Source organism: Macrobrachium rosenbergii, chromosome 51 (genome assembly GCF_040412425.1).
Source record: "Macrobrachium rosenbergii isolate ZJJX-2024 chromosome 51, ASM4041242v1, whole genome shotgun sequence".
Classification (NCBI taxonomy): domain Eukaryota; kingdom Metazoa; phylum Arthropoda; class Malacostraca; order Decapoda; family Palaemonidae; genus Macrobrachium; species Macrobrachium rosenbergii.
Genome location: NC_089791.1, coordinates 35,490,760 through 35,506,624, shown reverse-complemented (window position 1 = coordinate 35,506,624; position 15,865 = coordinate 35,490,760). Strand labels below are relative to the sequence as shown.

Here is a 15,865-nt window from a genome sequence, read left to right as displayed (position 1 = left end):
TTTGGGTCGCTAAAAGCCACTCAGTAAGCGAACGGCAATTAATTCCACGCGAGAAAGAAAAAAAGAGAAAAAGCGTAGATCATGGTAATTTCGTTTTCTATCTCCCTAACATAAAATCCTTTGCATTGTTGGTGCATTTAGTTGAAATTTGTATTCCTACATTTGCTTCATTTGTTTTGTGAGAGGAATTCGAGTGCTTTGGGTTATTCAATTGTAAACAAACGCGCCTCGAGACGTCGTGTATTCATCCGCCAAAGCCCACACATAACAATATATATATATAATATATATATGTATATATATATATATTTATATATATCTACATATATAAACGTATAAGTTAGCAATTCTCTCTCTCTCTCTCTCTCCCTCTCTCTCTGACATGCAAGCGCTGCGTGAGGGTGAAGAAAAAATACGTCGATATCAGTTCCACGCTACATGGGAGGTAATCTGATGTTTTTGCGACCGTCGCGTCTTTCTTGCATGTCTCGGTGCAGTTGCATGCAGATTCTATGCAAGCAATAACTGGTTATTTGATATCCGCGAAGGCTATGCATGAGAGGGCTTAGGCGCACGACAAGGGACGTACGAGTATATATTGGCTTGCTCCTCTGAGCTCAGCATGTGAGACAGCGTTTTTGCTGCTTCTTCTTCTTCTTCCTGGTTTTTCTTCTAAGAGGGCTTATTGGGGCTTTCTTATCCAAGTACATCATTTGGCATTAGTTAAAAAGAATCATTCTGAGAGAGAGAGAGAGAGAGAGAGAGAGAGAGAGAGAGAGAGAGAGAAGAGAGTAGTTATACTTAAAGGTTTGTCTTTTGCTTAGCATTATACACACACACAAACATATATATATTATATATATATATATATATATATATATATATAATAAATATTAAAACCAGCTTGAATAATATTTATTATTCAGTCTCGATTTCACGGAACTCTTCTATTGCTGATTTTTATATATATATATATATATATATATATATATATATATATATATATATATATATATATATATATATATATATATATATGTATATATATATATATATATATATATATATATATATATATATATATATATATATATATATATGTATATATATGTTATAGATAGATAGATGGATATACTACTGAATTCATGTCTACGGATAAGAAATAAAAAAAAGCATTCGATGTCTAGCCAAAGAGAAGTCCAGTTTTCTTCTTATTCTTCCTATATTCACATTCCTTTGAATACACCATTTATTTTTTTAAGATCTTAAAACGGAAGTAGGCAAAACAAGAAGCCTGATGACTCTAGCAATTAGGTAAATGACACAAAGTTGAAGAAAACTTAATAAAAACAAAGGAATCCTTTGTGGTAGACACGGTATAAAAGGTTTAGGATACATCATTGTTTTCTCTTAAGCCGTACCAAATGCAAACGTTTAAACTAGTGCTTCTCAGCCTGGGGGGCGCGCCCCTCTAGGGGGACATCAGCAATTTCCAGGGGGTGCCCCAAGCCCGAGGGAAAACTAAAAAATTCTCAAATTATATTCATTATTCTCTTAAGAAGAATGAGGAACTAATATTCAGAAGTTTATGAAAAAATGCAAACGTATCATAGCCTTATAACGTTAGCTTCCTATAGTCTACTACTCTGGTTAGACTCGTTGGGCTTAAGAATAAAAACACCCCTTCTCCTTATCTTGACTTTTCATTTTCCTCTAAATCTGGGAGGGAATTTTATTCATAGATGCAAGGGGGGCGTGGAGGGAAGGACCAACTCTCAGAGGGGGTGTGGTAATAAAAAAGTTAAGAACCACTGATTTAAACTGTGAATTATATTGGTTACATATCAGACTCCAAGACAGATATGAGAGCAAATTTATTTCTTAATTCTCAAACCTCATGTAAATATCTTTGAACACCAGTTTGTAACCGAATATAAAAGCTTAAGATAAGCGTCCGGTAAAATCACTTTCAAAACTACGAAGAACTTTGAGGGGAAAAGGCAAAACTAGGAAGAACTTTGAGGGGGAAAAGACAAAGCTGGGAAGAACTTTGAGGGGAAAAGGCAAAACTAGGAAGAACTTTGAGGGGGAAAAGACAAAACTAGGAAGAACTTTGAGAGGAAAAGGCAAAACTAGGAAGAACTTTGAGAGGAAAAGGCAAAACTAGGAAGAACTTTGAGGGGAAGAGGCAAAACTGGGAAGAACTTTAAGGGGAAAAGGCAAAACTAGGAAGAACTTTGAGAAGAAAAGGCAAAACTAGGAAGAACTTTGAGGGGAAAAGGCAAAACTGGGAAGAACTTTGAGGGGAAAAGGCAAAACTGGGAAGAACTTTAAGGGGAAAAGGCAAAACTGGGAAGAACTTTAAGGGGAAAAGGCAAAACTAGGAAGAACTTTGAGGCGAAAAGGCAAAGCTAGGAAGAACTTTGAGGGGAAAAGGCAAAACTAGGAAGAACTTTGAGAGGAAAAGGCAAAACTAGGAAGAACTTTGAGAGGAAAAGGCAAAACTAGGAAGAACTTTAAGAGGAAAAGGCAAAACTAGGAAGAACTTTGAGGGGAAGAGGCAAAACTGGGAAGAACTTTAAGGGGAAAAGGCAAAACTAGGAAGAACTTTGATAGGAAAAGGCAAAACTAGGAAGAACTTTGAGGGGAAAAGGCAAAACTGGGAAGAACTTTGAGGGGAAAAGGCAAAACTGGGAAGAACTTTAAGGGGAAAAGGCAAAACTGGGAAGAACTTTAAGGGGAAAAGGCAAAACTAGGAAGAACTTTGAGGCGAAAAGGCAAAGCTAGGAAGAACTTTGAGGGGAAAAGGCAAAACTAGGAAGAACTTTGAGGGGAAAGGCAAAACTAGGAGGAACTTTGAGGGGAAAGACAAAACTAGGAAGAACTTTGAGGGGAAAAGGCAAAACTAGGAAGAACTTTGAGGGGAAAAGGCAAAACTGGGAAGAACTTTGAGGGGAAAAGGCAAAACTAGGAAGAACCTTGAGGGGAAAAGGCAAAACTAGGAAGAACTTTGAGGGGGAAAAGGCAAAACTAGGAAGAACTTTGAGGGGTAAAGGCAAAACTAGGAGGAATTTGCAGGGGAAAAGGCAAACTGACCTCGAGAATGCATCACGCTTTTCCTGGCATGTTTTTGGATGCTTTTCAAGTCCGTGGGAACGAAGGGGCGAAAAACTGACTGAAAGTGACAACGATTGTCAAGAAAGGGTTAAAGTGGAGGGTGAAATTCGCTGTAAAAGTGAACGATGAGACTCAAAAGACAGGAGCTAACTTAAAAAAAAAATATTAAGACCTTATAAATGAAAGGCATTGGGATAAAAGAAAGATGGTCATTGAATATGTCGTTGTACAAGGACAGAGGTACTAGATTAGTTTTTTTTTTTTGCAGACAATTTTACATATTTTAAATCTGAGTAAAAAAAAAGTATCTTCCATTTCAAGGACTTAGTCTGTTTACTTCAGAATAAACAGTGTATTTTGTGGTGGCTGTTCCCTGCTTGTATTTATGTGCAGATTTCATTATGACAAAAAAAGGAAGTTTCAACTGAATGAGGCAGCAGTGGAATGGAAAGTCAGTTGTAATGTTTTGATCTTACAAATTGGTGTCCCAGTTACCACGGTCACCTACGAAGACGTGAATATTTTTAACACCATTTTCTCTCTCTCTCTCTCTCTCTCTCTCTCTCTCTCTCTCTCTCTCTCTCTCTCTCTGCACTGGCCAGTCATATATCAGAATGTATAAATGCTACGGGAGACTAGACGTATGAACGATGTACAGCCGACTGCACACTGAACCAGTGAGTCGAGAGAAATAATAATAATAATAATAATAATAATAATAATAATAATAATAATTGACGTCATTGCTCTTTTACCTATGGTACATTTTTAAAAAATTAGAAATTTGTCGCGCTTTTTTAAAGGGACACTTCGTAACCTTCATCTTTACCGAAAAACTTGAAAGAGTCATTTTCCAATTATATGGCAGCGAATGAAGCCGACTTTTATATATAACAAGCCGCGTGTGGAAAATGGAGATATTTCTGAATAGCAGAGGACTGTGAGATAAGATGATTGGTTTCCATATTTAGTTCTTGACGAAGAGAAAAAATGCAGAGATCTCAGAAAATAAAATTCAATATGTAGTTGGTCCGTGGAATTTGGTCCTAGCACCGCAATAGGCACGTTTGACGTCAACTTATTGTATCTGTTTCAGGTGAAAACATGTTCATTATATCCACTTGAAGTTAGTATCCAGTTGATTTTCAAGAGGGTTAATGGAGATATAAGTTCGTTTTATGAATTGCAGATCTAATTTTCATGCTGTATCGTTATTGTTACAAACAAGAAGCTTTCTATCTCTCTCTATCTCTCTCTCCCCCTCCAAGAGGGCATTGTATGGCCTCATACCCGAAGCTTACAAGCAGACAAGTGAAGGTCATTCAATGGTTCAGATGCTCATGGCTCATCCATAAAGCTTTTCGGAGGTAAGTGCGCGTTTTAGCTAAAAAATTTTACTTTCTCTCACAATACCAGCTAAAGAAACCACTGCTAGCTCTTAGGTGGTTCGATTCAGTTAAGAACCTGAAAACTAACTATAAAGAAATGTGACTAAGGAGGAGTAGGAGGATTAGGAATACATCAAGATAGTTTTCTATTCTTGTCCAGGATGTTATCTACCGAATTACTTCGCTAAGTTCTGGAGTATATGTTTTCCTGGTTACAATTCTGGCCTGGCTCATTCTGCTTAAGAGATATTTCCTGTGCTGTCATGATATGCGATAATTCCGTACAAAATGTTATGTCCTGCTCTTTTTCATAGGGTATGCTTGCAATTACATCACAGTGAAGATGACAAACGACTGTTATCTATACTATTATCTATTTCTCATTTTGTCCAGTTAATATTCATGAGTAATTACAATGTCTGAAGATATTGTGACTCAGTGTTGCGTCATGAGGATTCGTTGGTAAGCGTTAGCTTGTTAAAGATGATATTCATACTTATTATGTTGCTATTTCTGTTGTATTTGAATTGACGCAGAATTACTGTTGCTTTTCACTGCCGAGTAAATCATCCAGTGCGTCTGTCATTAGATATTTTGAATGGTTGTTCAAAGATGTATGAGAATCTCTTTCGCTAGCACCAACAAACACAAATGAAAAAAAATGCAAATAAGCATTTATTTAGTGTTGCAAACTTCATGCGTAAAGATATGCATAAAGTCAAGGAATTCAAAATCCTTATACTACAAGCTTTATTCTTTGTACGTTATGCTCTATACTTTCTTCTCATGTAAGAAGTAATTGAATACACTTCCCCAATTTGTTGAAATCATTTTAATGGAGAAATGGCTGGGCAAGGGATGCAGCAAATAAATAAGATCAGAGATTAATCTTCATTCGTTTCAAATGATGAAGCGTTGTCGCGAAGTCAAGAGAGGAAATAATCGGAAGTCGCTGAACCGTGAACGCATTGAAGTGGCCGCTAATGAAGATGAATAATTGGGTTTTGTCAGATTTGCATTTAATACTTAATTCTCTCTCTCTCTCTCTCTCTCTCTCTCTCTCTCTCTCTCTCTCTCTCAAGATGGGAAAGAAAGCAACAAGTTTAACGGAAGGAAACAATCACGTCAACTCCTGCGGAAAAAGAAAATGTGTGCGCGTGTGCATGAGAGAGAGAGAGAGAGAGAGAGAGAGAGAGAGAGAGAGAGAGAGAGAGAGAGAGAGAGACAGACAGACAGACAGACAGACAGACAGAGGGAGAGAGAATTTATATATGTGCTTTTATAATGTGTTGTAAATATATTTTGTAGTTGATTAGCATCTTATTAATGCTGTATTTTAACCATTATTGTTTCAATGCCTAATTCTTATCTGGTGATTCTTGTGTTTTGACCATTATTTTAGGAATTTTAGGATTGAAAAATAAGGATTATTACCACAAGGCCACTGGTAAAGTGCCCTTACTGGCAGGATGATTTTCCTTCGCAACTATACTATACCAAAGGAATCAACAGATAGTTATCAGATGGTGGCTTCGACTGGCGTGTACGCGTGCGCGTACAACCCTTCCCATTTTCGCGCACACTAACCAATATGTCTAGGCAAAAACGTTCATAATTAAAAGGGGTCTTAATTATGCAGGTTTTATGTAATTACTCCACCCATTATTATTTAAATGATAATCCCCGTGAAAGCTTTAAGCCTCAGTTTGCGAATACCTGCCTTATCTTAGAATTTCTTCCTCGGATATTGTCCCTCGAGGTGAACCAACCCATTAGGACGTCGATGAGGCATAACGGGAATTTTAATAGGATCCGTAAGGATCTTTCGTAATACCCAGCAATAGGAGTCTGCTCAGTTTAAGGAAGTGTTGATGGCAAACCGATTTAGCCTGGAAATTCTTGTTGCTTCTTTGTAAGTACGAACGTTCAGACTCACACCCAAGGGGACTTATAATTGTTAAGTGCTTCTGCACCGTCCAGGATTCGAACCATGGGCTGGTCCAAGTCACTGTTCATTGTCTTTTTCTAAATAGGTCATGGTTCGAATTCTTGGTGGTGCAGGAGCATGTTTCAACTATAATTTTCCTTAGGTGTAAATTATTTCCAAGGTAAAGTGAAGCAGATATTACCCGGTATTCACGGCTTAGTTTCTGTGAGTCTAAAAAAGTCACTCACGTGTAAGTGATAAAAATTCATAATCAGGCAAGCTTTACAAACTTACCAGCTATGGTGGAGAATGGTTGATTTTGTTTATGATTATAGAACCTAAATTCGACAGTCATATATACAGCAGAATCAATATCAACTTATATATCTGTTGATAGCCGCTTGGTCACAGTCACTCTATCGTTGTTTCTTAACTAGTCCTGGTTCGAATCCTGGATGGTGGTGTATAAGCGCTTATCAGTTGTAACTCAGTTGGGTATAAGTTACTTCCAAGGTACAGTAAATTCGATAAATGGTTTTAGTGGCTTTACATTTGTTTATATAAAAATCATATATATATATATATATATATATGCATATGCATATGCATATGCATACATGTGTGTGTGTGTGTAACTGTGAATCATTTTTATATGATATGTGCAAGTGGCAATAAAATAGGCAGGAGTTTAAATTATTTTCTTAGTGGAAGGATATTCTTATTTGCCATTTGATAGGGCATTTGCTACATTGAACAGAAATTAAGGAAGGGAAAGGTCCTTTTCCAACATTCAAAATGATATTGCCCTGAAAGAACCCTCAGTTAAGAATTAGGAAGTAATTCATACGTTCAGTGATGTTTTGTCTTCATTGAAAATTTTAGAAAAATGTGCACTTGAGCCACAGACAGAGGGCAAACTTCTAAAGGCCTCCCAGCCTGTTGTGACCCACGAATTTCCTGGGCATGTTCACAGAGGTTGCGTGGGTCCTTCCGTCCAGCCTCTCTCCAAAATACCTAAAGGAGAAAGCGTTCATTCCACATTTCCAGCCTAATTCTAAGGAGTATGGAACAGGCTCGAAGTTTCTGATCTTAACCTCATGGTAAGCGTCTTGAAGATCGAGAGTAAAGAAAATGTAAAAATGCGGACATGGTAATGTCCCACATTGATGAATATAATTTTGTGCACATTCTATTACAGTGTTAATAATCTTTCTTCTTTTGCATTTTCAGAAGCTCTGCCGTCTCGGTTTTGGTGAGTGTTACTATATTATTCTAGTTGTTGATTAGTCAAAAATTTTTTGAAAGGTATTAATTGAATTAATAGTTTTTTTTTCTTTTTTGCAGTCGTTAAATATTTTTTCCTTTTCTACCTGTTTCTTCTGTGTATTGCTTTTTTATTCATTTATTTCAATTTCACGCGAAATCTCAGGTATACCCAACGTTGTACATTTGTTTACTATTTTTAATATGTTCATGGTTTGATTGTCATTATTATTACTCGTACTTTTTATGGGAGGTTTTTATTAGGTTTTATTTTTTTATTGAATTACTGGAAAACGCCATAAGTATATAAAGGTTCGTTAAAATAATATTTATGAAGTTCAAAAAAGTCTTCTTCATTTTGGAGCCATTCATTTGCCATCTTTTTTTTTCACTCCTCTCCACTTAACACTCACTCGTCTCTTAGCGCTGGGTATTCAAAGAGAGTTCTAGAACGACAAAATAGTTTCTTGAAGGCGTGCTTTTGCATTCGTTTTCAGTTTCATTGGTGTTCGAATGGGTTATGCATTAGTCATCAAAAATTATGTTATTTTCATCTTGATCATTTTCATAACATTATCAAGTTTCCTAAAAGATTTTAGTTTTTAGTTTTCTGTAAAAAAGAACACTTTGTGCTGGCTTTGTCTGTCCGTCCGCACCTTTTCTGTCCGCTCCTCTGATCTTAAACTACTGAGGCTGAGGCTGCAAATTGGCCTGTTGATCATCCACCTCCAATCATCAAACATACCGAATTGCAGCCCCCTAGCCTCAGCAGTTTTTATTTTTATTTAAGGTAAAAGTTAGCCATAATCGTCCTTCTGGCAACAATATAGGAAAGGCCACCACCGGGTCGTGGTTAAAGTTTCATGGGCCGCGGCTCATACAGCATTATACCGAGACCACCGAAAGATAGATCTGTTTTCGGTGGCCTTGATTATACGCTGTAGTAGCGGCTGTACAGAAAACTCAATTGCGCCGAAGCATTTTTTACTTGTTATCTCTGGCATTAGAATACAGAAAACATGTTTAAAAGTCATTCAAGGGTGAAAAATACAAAACTTAATGAATTTTCAAAATTGTACCCCCTCTATCCAGATAAAAAAAATATGCTTATTTTATCCATCATTAGTGTAACGTAATATACGACACCTAAGGTTCATCTTAAAATATGTTAACTATGTAATGGAGTTATGGCATTTTCTAACTTTGAAAACTTTAACCTCGCTTCCTCCAGCAACGTCTTATGATGTGAGCAGCCCTTGTTTCTAGAGTTTCCTCTTTCATATACATATATATGTATATATATATATATACAGTATATATAATATATATAAATATACAGTATATATATATATATATATATATATATATATATATATATATATAATTATGTATATATATTATATATGTGTTTGTGTATATGTAAATGTTTAATGAGTGGTGTGAGAATGGAAGCAGTTTCTTCTTTGACTTCTTTGTGAGTAAATGAAATGGATGGTGATGGAATGAAAAAAAAAAAAATTTTTGACATAAAAAGAAGAAAGGAAATTTGTAAAATGATGGAAGAAAGCGGGACTGTGGAAAGTAAATAATGAGCCAGCACTTTCATGGAGGCAGAAGTGTTCAAGTGATGAATATATCCGGAAGGCAAAAGACTGGAGGGCTGGGATGGGGGGGAACTGTACAGAGAAGTAGTTGTAAGTTAGCAAGAAAAAATACACACACACATACTTTATATATATATATAGAGATATATATATATATATATATATATATATATATATATATATATATATATATATACAGTATATATATATATATATATATATATATATATATATATATATATGAATTTTTATCATATATATGAATTTTTATTGTTTAATATCTAATACACTCTACCTGATTTATATATATATATATATATATACATATATATATATATATATATATATATATATATATATATATATATATATATATATATGTATATATGCCTATATTATTTATGAGGTAGAACGAAGTGGATATTGAACGACATTTATAGTTTAATGTTCATATATATATATATATATATATATATATATGTATATATATGTATGTGTATATATACATATTTAGTGTGTGTGTAAAGAGATCAAGATAGGAAGCATCTAGTTCCGATGAAATCGTTGCATGATTGGGCATTGCAACTGAACTCGACTTATGAAAGTTGCAGGCCATGTGCCACAGCCGCACAGGATTTCATCTCCCCAGAGAGCGTAAACGTTCTTGCAAAACCGAAAGCACAATAACTAATTTGCTTGGTATGCCAGTGGATTGTATTTGCTTGCTTTCTACTTATTTCAACCAAATTAAATTGAGGGCAGTTTTAGATGTAATTCAAATTTATACTCGCACAGGTCCTTAGATTTTTTTCGTTAATTTCAAGAGATTTAACCTACCTAGATATTTTTTTATTCAGAATTAATTAGATCAGCTCAGCTATAATGTCTCTTCTTTATAGATTATAGTGAACTTGAAGGTATTCAGTCCTTCACATGATGGCCCCCAAAAATCATGATCACAAGGAATACGGCCCTTATTGGAAGTCAATATTTTTGTTAAATCAGCTGTTAGATAGGGGGATTTAGAATAATCGAGTAAGTAGTAAGTACCGAGAGAAATTTTTGCAGAATTGACTAGTAGTTTATGTCATTGGCGGATGTAAAGTGTATAGAAAATGTGATACAATCCATTGCATACAAAGAAATTACGTATTCGAGGAAAGAAGCTGAGAAGCAGTATCGCTGAATGTGATACGATGTTAGGATTCATAGAGTCAACTGCTGTAATAAATAAATATGGCAGTCCCTGAGGCTGAATCCTAATTTGCATTCCTATCTCTGCCAGTGTCTTGCATTTCTGGACGTTCGTTGTTGCTGCGCAAAGCGCCCCGCATTTCTTTTCTTCTCGTGATTTTATCAAGTTGATTCCCTATGGGTGGAGACTAGCCGTCAGTGCAGTCTGAAAACTACTGCAGGGGCGTTTTATGCAAAGCGGAGAAGGTAATTTTCGTTTTTTATCTCAATGCTGGGAAATTTGTTAAGCCAGTATTTTAGTATACAAACAAAAACTGAGCGCTAAAAAGCTGTCAGCGGTTCCCCTTTTCACATTTTCAAGCGTATGAGGACCTTTTTGTAAACTTCAAAAGTGTTGTTTGTAAAAGATTTGTAATCGTAAGTCGGATGTAAATGAAAAAGAGACGTTTGTGGGAAATATTTTACTTTTTTATTATCATAACTATGTTCCATGTCGTCCAGGTAGAATAAGTAAGTCCTATTAGTTTCACGCTTGAGGTTAATGAAAAGGTTATGAAATCATGCGTGATTAACCCTCTCTCTCTCTCTCTCTCTCTCTCTCTCTCTCTCTCTCTCTCTCTCTCTCTCTCTGTCGTCTGCAGAGTTCATTTGTAATTTCTCTTTGTTGTAATGAAATCATGTGTGATTAACTCTCTCTCTCTCTCTCTCGTCTGCAAAGTTCATTTTTAATTTCTCTTTGTTGTAATGAAATCATGTGTGATTAACTCCTCTCTCTCTCTCTCTCTCTCTCTCTCTCTCTCTCTCTCTCTCTCTCTCTCTCTCTCTCTCTCTCTCTCTCGTCTGCAGAGTTCATTTGTAATTTCATTTTGGGTTTCCTTCGTAGTACTTCATCTCCGAAGTTTCTTTTATAAGAAGAAGAAGAAGAAGAAGAAGAAGAAAGCGATGAATAATTTGTTACAATTGTAAAACTAAGTTGGAGGAAAATAAGATTTCAGTCATGACATCCAAATTAAAATAACATTAATTGTTTCTTGCTCCATGATTTTATTCGCGTCAATGATCCAGTTCAAGATTTGAGGGTGATTTTTTTTTATTTGCGTTTATATAAAACGAAAAAGTAGTTTAGTCTTTTCTTCTTATTCCACTAAATCAATCGCAAATGTTATTTTCTAGCATTAAACGTAATGTTATGAAGGTAAAAAAACTTCCACTTCCGCCATGACTGAAAAACTCGCCAAAATCAGAGACAAATTCATCAGCAGCTGTCATGGTGACAGCTGGGAATGACTGGCGCCACAAAGACTTGTCACTATTTAATGATAAAAATATTTCGAAAAATGAGGAGCACAGTAAGTTCCGTGATGGGAAATTTTAATGAGATTTCAAAGAATGAATCATATCTCTAATTAATGAACAGTCCTGTATATTTATTTATATATATATGTGCTCGGTACTTCGCATAACCAGACAGACAGAGCGACAGAGACAAAGCGTTGTTTTCAAGGTACTTTTTCCACTTAAGAATTTCGTTTTTCATGCAAGAGGAATCGAGGAATAAAATACATTGGTGTACTGGAGAAGTGAATCCTATGGGGGGGAGGAGGATTTCTTTGCCTCTGTCAGGCAGCATTTTATAACCAACTAGGAACCTCCCTTGCAGAGACATTCAGGTCCCAAATAAAGCTAGGGAAGTCTCGTGTAATTCTGGATTTGCAAGATCTTTTTAGTTTTCAGTAAAAGAAAGCTATTGAGATGGCTATTTGCCTGTCCGTCCGCATTTTTTCTGTCCACCCTCAGAGCTTAAAAACTACTGAGGCTAGAGGGCTGCAAAGTGGTATGTTGATCACCCACCCTCCAAGAATCAAACATACTGAATTGCAGCCCTCTAGCCTCAGTAGTTTTTATTTTATTTAAGGTTAAAGTTACCCATGATCATGCGTCTGACACCGCTAGAGGTGCCAACAACACAGGCCACCACCTGGCCGTGGCTGAGAGATTCATACAGCATTATACGCTGTACAGAAAACATCATTTTTTACTCGTGTACTGTCGTTCCTGTTAGTCTTATATTGTTTCTGAAAAGCCTGAACCCAGCGGATATTTAGTCGCCCTTGCCGTCGGCCTCACTTGTTTGTAAAACAAACAAACTACTTAGTATTTACGTATAAAGTGGCATAAACTAGTATGATTAAACAACTGGAAGTATATGCGTTCCTTAATTTTTTTTTACCGTGACATCTTGAATTAAAAACCAACAGGCTTATGCCTCCAATACCTCTCATCACTCCAAGGCAGCAGTTCCAAACACACACACACACACACACACACACACACAAAATTATTCTTTGATGTCTTCACCCTCAATATCCATTTTCGCCTGTTTTATCAAGAGTTGTGCCACAATTCACCACAAGATTTCGTGAGTATAAATGTCGGGAAATAGAGCAACGTCATTCAAAAGATGAAAGCTGTGTTATTAGAGGCACTCTGCGTCGAAGAGACCCCTTATGCAAAAGCCATTATGGCGTGCTGGGTACTATCTCCAGTCCGGTAATTATGGAAGCGCTTGCATTACGTGGAATTCAAAGCCTCCAGGCTTATCACTGTTAGACTGAGCACTACGTGGAAGCGACGGTAAGGCGAACAAAAGGGAATTTATCTTTATGAATCACAGCAGATTGTGAAATGCAATTGTATCTTCTATTCTGTCATGTGGATACATGGTTTTGTTAGATTCTTTCTCTCTACCCATTTTCCTGTCCGAGACTAGTAAGTATTAGTTCAGTTACGAGGTTCATGTAATTATATGATAAACATTACACAGTTATTGTATAAATACCTCATTTCCGCCGTGGACTTCACAACAGGAAAGCATTACTTAATAGCCTTCGTAAAAGCTTTGAAGGTAGTAGTTGGATATCTCTGGTCTATTGCATTATTCACAAATTGCCAGACTTTACACGGTACACCTTAGGAAATTCGCAAAGTCAACTTGAACCCCGAAGCTGTTTAAATCTACTTGAACAGAACTTCAAGCCTAGCTCAAGTCGGCCTTTAGCCATGTAAGGAAGATATTAGATCTTTCCTAGATAGTGACCCCCAAAGGTTTTAACCCGGTATGTATCCACCTTTGCGGCGCGTTTAGTACAAGCCCGTTGGGGATTACCGTAAAAACATGAAAGAATGTAAATATCGCAAGATAATGACCCCAAGAAATAGTCTAGTCTCAGATTTTGACCCCCGAATTTTTGCTGGGGTCACTATCTAGGAAAGATCGAAGATATTGTAATTTGCATGTTAGGCTTCTGCGATCTGCCACCATTGTGTGGTCGTTTAGATCCCTGAAATTCATTGCCTAAAACTGGACAGCGTCGTTTCTTGCCAAGGAGCAGGTAATTGATTTTCTATCTTGTGAATTCCATGTAAGATTCAGTTCCAGAAAGGTCGTTAATGGGATGATTTATAAAAATATGAATTTTTTAGCATAAGTTATCTAAAAATATATGAAAGAATATACACTGTGATATCAGTGTAACATTTCTTAAAGTAATAGTAACATTCTCTCTCTCTCTCTCTCTCTCTCTCTCTCTCTCTCTCTCTCTCTGCATTACTGCCATTCATAAAACTGTTACTTGCGAAGCGAGCAATAAAACTGTTCATGTTGACGCAGATTTTCGATAGGTGCTTTGGAAGATGAATTTTCTGTTCAATTTTTCGTCATTGGTGCTGAATATTGTGCTTTCCCAATTCAGTGTATGATTCAGCCATTGCTTCCTTAATCATAGAAGGTCATCCATTGCACAGACATTTTGGAACAGGTAAACAGAGTAGGCAAAATCTTGGCTGCCTTCAGCGTAACTTTTCACTGAACACAGCAATAAGTTTCCTACATTTGTTACGAGAATAAGTGAGCGTGAGAAGAGACAAGACGTATCCCCTGGATCTGTTCTGCTTCCGTTAAGACTTCCCTTGAAACACTTTCATCTCTGCGGAAAGATAAACGGCGTCTAGACCTGGAAAGCAAAAGAAAATAGTTTTACAGTTTGCCAAGGGGAAGATTATTCTGGGACGTCTGGGGAGAAATCTGCTGTTCTCTGTCTCTCCGGATAATATGGCTTGCATATCCCGCTACATCTCTTGTGCGTTTATGCTGCTACTCTGAACGATTTCCCATCTGTCTCTCTGTCCCAGACCGCGATCCATCTTCTCCAGTTTCTTTACTAATGTACCCCCTCTTTTACACGTGCATAAGTATACCTTAGTTTAACCAGACCACTGAGCTGATTAACAGCTCTCTTAGGGCTGGCCCGAAGGATTAGACTTATTTTACGTGGCTGTGAACCAATTGGTTACCTAGCAACGGGAGCTACAGCTTATTGTGGAATCCGAACCACATTATAGCGAGAAATGAATTTCTGTCACCAGAAATAAATTCCTCTAATTCTTCATTGGCCGGCTGGAGACTCGAACTCGGGCCCAGCAGAGTGCTAGCCGAGAACTCTACCGACTCGTCCAACGAGGAACTGTTACACGGGCATAAAGGTCACAATATATTTGCAACTATAATTTAGACTGAAATAATGGCTGCTACAATTTTGTGCTGTTTGACAATCTTGTAATGACATTATGATAATACAGATAAGAATGATTTTGATTTTGATGATGAAAATATTAGTAGCAGTTGCGGTGAAAGTGACAGCTGAAAACGAGTCCTAAACGTACAGTAATAACGAAGTCGTAGTGGAGCTGTTCTCAATTTCGTTGTTTAGCAGTAATAAGAGAAGCTACGAAAAGTTCTAGAAGGTTCATTATATAGGTGAGACGTCGGGTAGTTTACCAGAAAGAAGTATTCATTCTTGTTTCGCATTCTAAAGTAAGTATTCTTGTTTATGTTGATGAGGAAGAAGGCTCATTATAGAGGTGAGACGTCGGGTAGTTTACCAGAAAGAAGTATTCATTCTTGTTACGCATTCTTACGTAAATATTTTTATTTATGTTGATGTGGACAGAATCAGAATAAATGTGTAAAACATCATATACAAAATACTTCTGAGGAGATAATAAAGATACAACCTGATGAAAGCAACGTATTAAACTGAGCAATAGAAAGTTGAAAGCACGAAGGTGCCAAGGTGATATAACTCTCTCTCTCTCTCTCTCTCTCTCTCTCTCTCTCTCTCTCTCTCTCTCTCTCTCTCTCTCTCTCTCTCATTTCTGATTATTTCTCTGAGAGCATCGTTTCCCGCTTCTTCATCAAACGAAAGAGCAATTTGTATGATAGATGAACCACTTTACAGGATACTTCAGTGTCGCGACAATGAATAGCAAGTTTTTCCTCATTAGGGTTTCTTGTTTGCTTGGAGCCATATATA

General features: G+C 36.7%; 1 protein-coding gene across 1 annotated transcript in view; it reads left to right on the top strand.

The window, feature by feature from the left end:
- Nucleotides 1-7,660: 7,660 nt before the first annotated feature.
- The window catches only part of LOC136833313 (uncharacterized), a 531,995-nt gene continuing 523,790 nt past the window's right edge, over nucleotides 7,661-15,865 (top strand). Inside the window, exon 1 of the transcript XR_010851416.1 lies at nucleotides 7,661-7,684. The gene's annotated coding sequence lies outside the window, so the exon portion shown is untranslated. The remainder of the gene's footprint in view (nucleotides 7,685-15,865) is intronic.